The following is a 9,858-nucleotide window of genomic DNA, read 5'->3' on the forward strand; positions in this document are numbered from 1 at the left end:
CAAACAGACAATCATCCATAGTTCACACAGAATATATGGGATGAGCATAGGTGAGTTATTTTACATATTATGATATCAAATTCGTTCTGTTATTATTATTAATATGAAATGTTATTTGATTTCATATCTTTACCATGTATACGCAGCGATTCCAATTATACAGGTCTATTCAATGTATTATTGACGTCTTCTTTAAGTTTTTGAATAAATATCTTCAAAGACGCAAACAGCGAGTGATACAGTGGGTACATATGAGTCAATTATCTGCAATACACAAATTATAACGCAATGAGATCAAACCTTCAAAAGATAAAAGAATAACTTTTTTTAGATGCCACTGAAAATCAACTTTATTGGATGGAATATACCAGTGGCGATTTAAAATCTTCAAATACCAATAATACAAACATAGGCATTCATGTATACGGAAGCAACGTATACTGTGCAACTGGTACGACAATACTTTATGTCACAATAACAACTACAACGATAAAGAATGTTATATACTCAGATCCAGAGAGAATTTTTAGTGTGATTTTCTATACTGAAAAATGTAAGTATATCAAGGAAAACGTATTAACAAGAAAACATAATTGTGCGATTGATATTCAATTGTATTCGTAGTTAAAGAAATATTCCAAAAAGTAAATTAACGGAAATACCAAACTCCAAGGAAAATTCAAAACTGAAAGTCCTTATTGAAAATAAAGGCTCACACACATCAAACGAATGGCAAACAACTGGAAAATCCCTGCCCTAATCCTGACTTGGTACAAGCATTAACATACGTAGATAATTGTAGATAATATCTCGTTTTTAAGATAGCTAAATCTTTCACACATATGACAGTGGCATAGAATCCCATTATATTGACAACAATATGTGACTAAAACAGACATTAGTTAAAATTGTCAAAAATTGTAGTAATAAGTGTATAACATGAATGAGCTTAGAATTATCAAAGGAGCCTTTTAAATTGATAATTACTGGTTTGAATAAAATATTCAATACAATATATCAAATGAAAAAGGTGGTCTATTTGTTGTTTAACAAGTATATTATTGAAAAATATGTTATTATTGATTATCATAGTGTCAGATTTTAATAATTGTTTTTACTAATATATTCATTCATCAGTGTATTTAAATTTGTATATGTCTGCATTTGTATTCGTCTTGTCAACAATTGATAGTTGTTAACTGGCAACTTCTTTAACGCATTCTATTACTAAATTCACAATTTGTTAATCTCTGATATTAATGCTTGAACATAATGCACTTAACTGATATATAACTTAATGCTTTTAATATTTATTTTGTTCAACGAGTATAAGTTGTTAATGTATTACATGTACCTATTGAAAGATGATAACCCAGCTGAACGCTTTAGAATTGTATGTTGATTTGAGTCAGTGCATACTTAGCTGGTATGCACAACGTTTGTCTTCAGATTTCCTATAGATACAATGTATAACAACTGCATCAATATTGCTGTGTGTAGCAGTTCATAAAAATGTTAATTTCCACAAAATCGTTACTCTTTTGGACTGTTTTTTTTTTTTAGATTTTAAATTATAAATGAATACAGATAAGTATAGATATATGCATATAAATTAAATTTGTTTTCGTTTTCTGTTTAATAATCAAGTTCTCATTTCCTTTACATTAGAAATCTGTTAATAATGCTAAAAAAATAAAAAGACAATCATGCTTCTTTAACTTTGCATTTATTTTGTTAGAGAAAACGAGTGTAGAATTAAGAATGTCTTTTATAGAATGTAAGTATTATTATATATTACTGTGACAAACAATGGCATCCAAGAATTGACCGTAAAATGAAATTAAGCACTGCTCTTATTGCAGCATACGAATCAAACATAAGCAACATTATCATTTAATTGTATACTTCACTCTTTCAACTCTGTCAACCAGATCACATCGGTATATTTGTGTTTCGAAAATATATCCTTTCACTATTATTTAAATGGTTCATATTATACAAAAAATGACTTATTGTTCATACCGTCAAATTCTTTTTTTGTGTATTATATCTTTGTGAGCTGTTTTGAAATGTGTTGTTGAAGCTAGAGTACCGAAGAAAACAGTTAACGTTCGCAACATAACTGATAGTCCTTGAAAAAGATAGGCAAAAGATACCAAAGGCACATTCAAACGCATAAGTCGAACATAAACTGACAACGCCATTGCTAAAAGAAAAAAAGAACCACAGACAAATAACATTCAACAAAAAACTACATAGAAAACTAAATACTGCAAAACACGAGCCCCGCTAAAACTGGGAATGATCTCAGGCGCTCCTGAAAGGTAAGCATACCTTACTCCATATGCGCCACCCGTCGTTATTAACATGAGATCAGAATCGAACACACGTAGGAATAAGTTGGGTATCAACTTACAACTTAAGGGTCACAAATGATTACTTTAAGTGTGATACTTAGTCGATGCTTTCTCCTTCATTTCAAGGAGCCCTTGAGTATACCTTACATACGTTTAAGATACTTTTGACAAACACGAAAAATAAAATGAACACCATACAATGATTGGACTATTATGAAAATATATTAGACATGTTGTAAATAAACTCATCAGTGATTTTTTTTTATATTGAACAGGCGATGACCGTTACTCAATATCAAAGTGTTTATGACGATTTTTGTTGGATCAATGAGTCCCCCTTTGAATCTAAAGTGTACAAGGTAAGTATTTTGAGTGTTCATTGGATTTAGACATTGCATATGTATGTCTTATTTGTTTATATGATCGTCATGCAAAGAAAAAAATATTTCCTAAATGAATAATATGATAAAACGTTTCCTACAGAAATTAGCAAATTTAGAAACACACAAGTACTACACCAGGTACATACTGTTATCATGGTTATAGAATGGAATGCGAATTATACTTTTCACGAATGTGACCTACCAAATTAGACTAGTTACCGGGTTTGTACTAACAGGATCTCCTTACCCTTCTGCAGCATCTTAGATTACTCCCAGTTTTTGGTGGGGTTCGTGTTGCTTAGTCTTTAGTTTTCGACGTTGTGTTTTTTGTACTAATGTTTCTCTGTGTGTCTTTTTTTATAGCCATGGCGTTGTCAGTTTGGTTTTTTTTTTCGATTTATGAGTTTCCATGTCCCTTTGGTATCTTTCGCACCTTTTTTTATACAAATAATGTTGGTCATTACACTCGCGAATCATTGACCGAACATATTTAAATTCCCTGAATTTGGTTCAAGTCTGACAACTGATTTATTTGAGATACAGACACGGAATTGTAATGTGGAAAACGAAATACAGTAAGGTTGAGATATGTTTAAAATCTTTAAAAAAAATACTATATGTAATAAATCTATTTTAAATCTATCTATAATAATACATGTTTTGAAGTTGTTTATATGTTAAGCAGCTGATTTAACAAGTGCATTGAAACCACAAAAATCCCACGAAAAGTTTTCAACGGTACAAAACGTTAAAGCTAGATTAGTCGACTAATTTGTTTAACATCGTGGTAAAATGCAAAAATAAAAAACAAACGTAAGACTGTATATTTAAACCCTTTTGGTGTGTGCTCGTAACATCTAGCTGATAGATCTACATTATAACAAAAACACTTGTTTTGTATGTAATTTTTTTTTCACATTTTAGCCAGTTATATCCTCTACGTACAGTACATTTTCGTATCTTAAAATTCATACGTATAATTAATGAGAACACTTAACATCATACAGCTTTCACATCTCCTTTTGTATTGATGCTGATGAATGTAGCGAAAATTACAATTCAAAATTACTTTGTCTATGCATTTAATATTTATACTTATTTCTGTTAAATTTGAAGATGATTTCACATTGAAATTAGATTTTTGTTCTTGTTTTGCAGATAACAAATCAGAAACGATGCTAGTGGTTGTTACTTGATAGGTTTCCAAAGAAGACTGCTAGCGCCATAATGCTTTATGAACTAAAAAGTAGTGAAATGAAGGGAACATACCAGTATGGCGGTAGTCATCATTTAATTGTAACCTCATTTAAGACTCATTTTGTATCAATTATTTAAACAAATATCCTACATTGTCTGGTAAATAAATAAAAAAAAAACCCGATATTTTTGTTTTAATAGAATGATAGAAATTTGTCTAATTTGTAAGTTAAATACAGCTGTTATTACAATTTGCGGTCCATTAAAGACATTTTTTTTTTATATAAATTTGGACAATTTGAACATTATACACAAGAAAGGGCAATATATGAAAAAGAAACTGCTGCATCAAATATGTACAATAATTGTATTACATAGTATAATTAAAACCACAATCTGGTAAATATTGAACAGCAAAATGTGTTGACTCTAATGTACATTTAAGAGACAAATTATCAAAAAAATATATACATCTATATGGCATTATTTTCTGTCAAAAAATGGGTTAAATTGTGCAAAAACAACCTGGACAATACCTACTTTCAATGGCATATAGTTCAAAGCAAAAAATGAGGATCTCTGTAAGGTCATCATTTACCCTATTTAAGATGCAAAACCACAGTTTCCTATACTAATTGATTTAATTGATTTTTATCTTGTATTGGGTCTTTTTGGTTTTACTGTTCTTTATCAAGTTTTTAATAAAATTGAGAATGGAAATTTAATAGTCTGTGAAGGTTTTAAGTACATGTAGAAACAAACTTTTCCTCTATTTTGTGGACTGTATTATCCTAAAAGTTGTAAACGCACTGCTTTATTTTCGAAACAAATAAAAGTTTCGTGAATGTTTCGCTACAATACAGAAACATTATTTGAGATGAATTAGCTGATTACAAATTTTGTCAAGCTTATATTCATAGCATTCGGAAGGAAGTATACAATGTTGTTGCTTCACCCTGCATCGAAAATCGTACTTTGACCGATGGATGTCGATTGTTGTATAAAGGTTTTACAATTTGTCCTCTTTCCGTTGTAATTTTTGATTGTTTTTGATAGTTTTCCATCTTTCTCTCTCTCTCTCTATATATATATATATATATCTATTTCTTTAAAACATGCCATATGTGAAGGAGGATCTGCTTAACCTTTCAGAGTACCTGATATCTTCTTCGTTGGGTTCCTGTTGGTCAGTCCTTACTTCACTATGTTGTGTTTTGTGTACTGGTATTTGTCTTTTGGGTTTTGTTTTGCCAAGTTTCTGTCAGTTTATTTTTGACTTATAAAGTTGAATGTCTCTTTGGCATATTTCGCCTCTCTTGTACTCTCTCAATTGAAAAAAAATAAACATCATCGTTTGCTATAGGATAACAGTAACGTTATTTAAGGTGGGGGGGGGGGGGGGGGGGGGGGGGGGTATAACACTTTTTCTGATTCTCATTTTTGATGATTATCCAGTTGAAGTTTGTCTATCAAAACAACATTGTATTGATTGACAAACGCAAACAATTGTCCTGAATGGTTCGCTAAAAAATTGTTGAAAATATAATCTGCTTTTCCTCCGTAAACAAATCTTGAAACAAGAAAAAAAGTATGGCATCCCCTTTTATGAAGTTAATATAATGAATTGCTAACAAAGTTAAGTGACATTTATTTTTCATACACCGTGATATTGTTTCTTTCATCACTCTGTTACAGTAACATGTTTTTAAAACTGAACAATGATTTCTTACGTTTATCGGTAAATTAATTAGTGAGTTATACTTTACTTAGATATAAGAAGATGTGGTATGAGTGCCAATGAGACAACTCTCCATCCTAGTCACAATGTATAAAAGTAAACCATAATAGGTCAAAGTACGGTCTTCAACACGGAGCCTTGGCTCAAACCGAACAGCAAGTTATAAAGGGCCCAACACATGACTAGTGTAAAACCACTAAAACGGGAAAACCAACGGCCTTCTCTATATAAAAAAAACGAGAAACGAGAAACATTTATGAACCACATCAACAAACGACAACCACTGAACATCAGGTTCCTGACTTAGGACAGGTGCAAACAAATGCAGCGGGTTTAAACGTTTTAATAGGTACCAACCTTCATCCTTACCTGAAACAATAGTGTAACATCACTACACAGAAAGACAACCTATAAAATATCAATTGAAATGGCTTAACTCAATCAAAAGATATATTAACACAAACACGTGAACATTCACTGAACGAATAAATTTGATCTATGACACAATATAATTACAAAATCAATAAAATATGTGGTGAGATGTTAAACAGTTTCAGAAAGTCATCCATAATCTTGGACACAATGCCGCCAAATAGAATAATGTACACAGGTAAATGAAAATTATTTTTTTGTAAGGTATACATTAATGGAGAACGGAAATATTTTTAAAAAAATAAATAATTTTGTTGTTCATAGTACATTTAGTACGAGAACAGAAGTGAAAATTTATAGTCATAGCAAACACTTATCAAAGATAGTATATATTAAAACAGAGAGACGAGATATAACGAGATATAAAACTAAATAAGTAAAAATTAAATAACAAAAAAGCTTTACAAATTGCATCAACAGGTCAAATTCACATGAAAATACGATTTGAGAGTACTCGCAGTTGCTGAAAGCTAGTTAAAAGCTAATAACAATTAATAATAATAAAAAATCGTGCATCAGAGAATAAAATCAACTAAAACACATCCCAGGAATTTAGTATTTTAACGTCATGGACAGTCAAAGAAGACATAACTTGTGCAATGTCAAAAATAAAAGTACGACAGGCATTAGGATAGTATGGAGTTAATCTCTATGTAGAAAATGAACGTGGATGTGTTTTTATACATCAAAAAAAAAAAAAAAAAAAAAAAAACCGTTTGAAAAGAATACAAATTTAGTTATGTTTTAATTTGCTGATGACAAAATCGATATTTATCAAATTAAAACGTTTGTAAGATAACCTTTACTAATAATTTTTGTTTAAAGATTCGATCAGTTTACACGGATCACATAGTGATTTCCGCGCTTTCAGTACAATATCACTGTAAAATTTAGAATGGGAAATACCGAATTTTAATAAAATTTTCTACAGGTACAGACAAATTTACTAATCAAATCTTTGTATCTTGGGCAATATGCGTAATAGATTTTCCATAGGCGGTATTGGTAACGTTTTCCTCTGTAGCACAGTCCATATCGTAAACTTGGATATGCATGACGGCTCATTTCGAAGCTGAGACATTTTCACATATTTGGTTAAATTTTCGGGGTATGTAGTGTTATTCATTTTTCCGTAAATTAGCACACCCCGAAAATCCTTTCGTGTTGCGGCTCCTGGTTGTAAAAAAATCCTTTTTTTCACACCATAAGTTCTTTGAAAATTTAATACTTTGCATACATTTAATAACTTCATAGTTTTTACACATTTATTCTTTGGTCCTCTACTTTTCAAAACAATACAAATGGTCAAGCTCAGTCACTTGTTAAAAATACAAACATGTCCAATATCACTACACAGAGATTTTACGCACAACTTTCAAGTTGAGGCGCATATTAGGGATATTGACCCATCTATGAAAGAATTTAGTAAAACTTTTAGGTAATTTATGGTAACGAAATTCCTGACTTAATAATTTACCAGTAATGCATTGATTACGTTCGTTTAAATCTATGACACCACTACACACACGGGCAAAACGAAAGAGTTTGGATACATAAACACCGTATGAAGGAGCCAAAGGAGCCAAAGGAACATCGCCGTCTAAAAATGGAAATTTAGCAAAAGGGAATGAACAATCGTCTCTTTTGTCGTAAATTTTAGTATGACGTGTCTTTACTGAGTTTGGTCATAAACTGAGATTCATAGCAATTCAGGAATGAATCTGCTATTAAAGGGGCACAGTTAGTGCCCATAGGAATACCTACTACTTGTCGATACACTTTATCGCCGAATCGTACATACATGTTGTCCAGGAGACAATTTAAAGCTTCAATTATATCTTCACATTTCTAGTAAGTGTATCTAGCATACTTTCCTTTTTCGTTACAGAAAAAGGCTTTAAACGAACTACAGCAAATACATTTGAAATGAAATTTTTCAAAAGACCATTTAATTGAATATGAAAACTTTTTCTTGATAAGATTGTTTAGACTTGTAGTGTATAGAGTAAAAAAATCATAACTGTCAACAGAATTAAAAGGACCATCAAAAGCATGTATTTTATCTAAAACCTCTAAAGAATTTTTAACACTCCAAAATGATTAATACCATTATGCTCATAAGCTTTATTACAAAAGTTAATAATAAGTTTTTTGATAGTAGTAAGGGAGGCAGTTAGAAGCACTGATAGATTAGTAGTAGAACACTTACTATATGCGGAGATGAATGTGACCTGTACGGAGTGCGAGGCTATACATAATCGCAAAAGAAAAAAATGTTCCACTTTTCATAAATATGGGTCAGATTATGCATATTTTACGGTTTTTCCTTGTGTATAACACACCTAAAGGTATAAAGATTTGTTGACGGTCAGTCTTTCTTTTGATCATCTTTAGAACCCTCAGTGTATTATTCGACAAAAATAGCCTACTAAAATGCATTATCTATATATCATTAATCTAATGATAATTTACATAAGAGATAGTATAAATTATGGCACGAACAAAATACTATCCGTTTGAAAGGCATATTTGTACGGTCCGTGTATATTTGCGTCCATTCGTTTTTCATTATGAAATATCAAAAACAAAAAACAAAAAACGAGAGTGTTTTCATTTTTCGTTTTTGATTTCTCAAAAACCAAAACGAAAAACAAAAGTGTTTTCATTTTTCGTTTTTGATTTCTCTAAAACCAAAACGGAAAACGAAAGGGTTTTCATTTTTTGTTTTTGATTTCTCTAAAACCAAAATGAAAATCAAAAGTGTTTCCGTTTTTCTTTTTTGAATTCACTAAACAAGAATTTTGTATTTAATTTTAATTATTTCTCGTTTTATAATGTACAATGTTTTCCTTTCTTGTTTCACAGTCATTGATAGTAAATAATGCCAATGTAAACACCCCGGTGTTCTTTCAACATAATGTAGACAAAATAGACCGCCTGACTTATAATTGAACTACGGTGATAAATGAATCAAAGCCTTTCAAATAACCTTGTTTATATCTTTAATAAAAAATGAATTATTATATTTAAATATTAAACGAATCATAAATTTAAATTGTACAATAAAATATTATATAAAGATGGTACAAATAAATAGATTGATTACAACATCACATTAACAAGGGAGGTTACTACTTTTTTAAAACTTATAAGAAAACTACCCCGGTCGTTAAAGTATACATGCACAGTCACTGTGGTTATCAGATCTTTAATCGAAGATAATGTCGACGGACGCAAAAGACGTTATCAATCTGAACAATAAGGGTGCGTGATCTTTACTTCTAAATTTAAAAAGGTTGACCTCAGATGATTAGAATTCATGACCAAGGTCCATTATACGAACATTCAGGACGATAATGTGTTTTGCTTGATCAATTGATTGAAAAACAAATTTCCGCAATTTCACAATTCAAAACGGGATTAGCCTTCAATCATTTTGCCATTCGGAGCCTACTCGGTATTAGTTTTGCTTATTTGTGAAAGCTATATGGTGACCTTAATTAGCCTGGGTGTGGATGGGGGTGTACGGAATAAAGAATAGTGGGCAAAAATATAAATAATAGAGACAATGGACCAAGATATAAAAAAAATAGAATAATGAGGTGTTAAAATATAAAGAGAACAGAATAATTGGCAAAAAGTATAAAGAAATAAACATGATAAAAAATAGAGAAAAATGGCCTGAAACACTGATTAAAGAATAGAGAAAAATGGAATAGAATATCAAAGAATACAGAAATGAAGAAATACG

The 9,858-nt window shown here is 30.6% G+C and overlaps 1 long non-coding RNA gene across 2 annotated transcripts; it reads left to right on the forward strand.

The window, feature by feature from the left end:
• Positions 1 to 476: 476 nt before the first annotated feature.
• On the forward strand, positions 477 to 4,077 carry LOC127718615 (uncharacterized). 2 transcript variants are annotated; one of them, XR_007989932.1, is made up of 4 exons: positions 477 to 553; positions 1,739 to 1,777; positions 2,633 to 2,716; positions 3,899 to 4,077. It is a non-coding gene; the product is annotated as an uncharacterized LOC127718615 (long non-coding RNA). The 2 variants fall into 2 exon arrangements; XR_007989931.1 differs by lacking the exon at positions 477 to 553 and having other exon boundaries at positions 1,269 to 1,777.
• The last annotated feature ends 5,781 nt before the right edge of the window (positions 4,078 to 9,858 follow it).

This window comes from Mytilus californianus, unplaced genomic scaffold (genome assembly GCF_021869535.1).
Source record: "Mytilus californianus isolate M0D057914Y unplaced genomic scaffold, xbMytCali1.0.p SCAF_10, whole genome shotgun sequence".
NCBI lineage: Eukaryota > Metazoa > Mollusca > Bivalvia > Mytilida > Mytilidae > Mytilus > Mytilus californianus.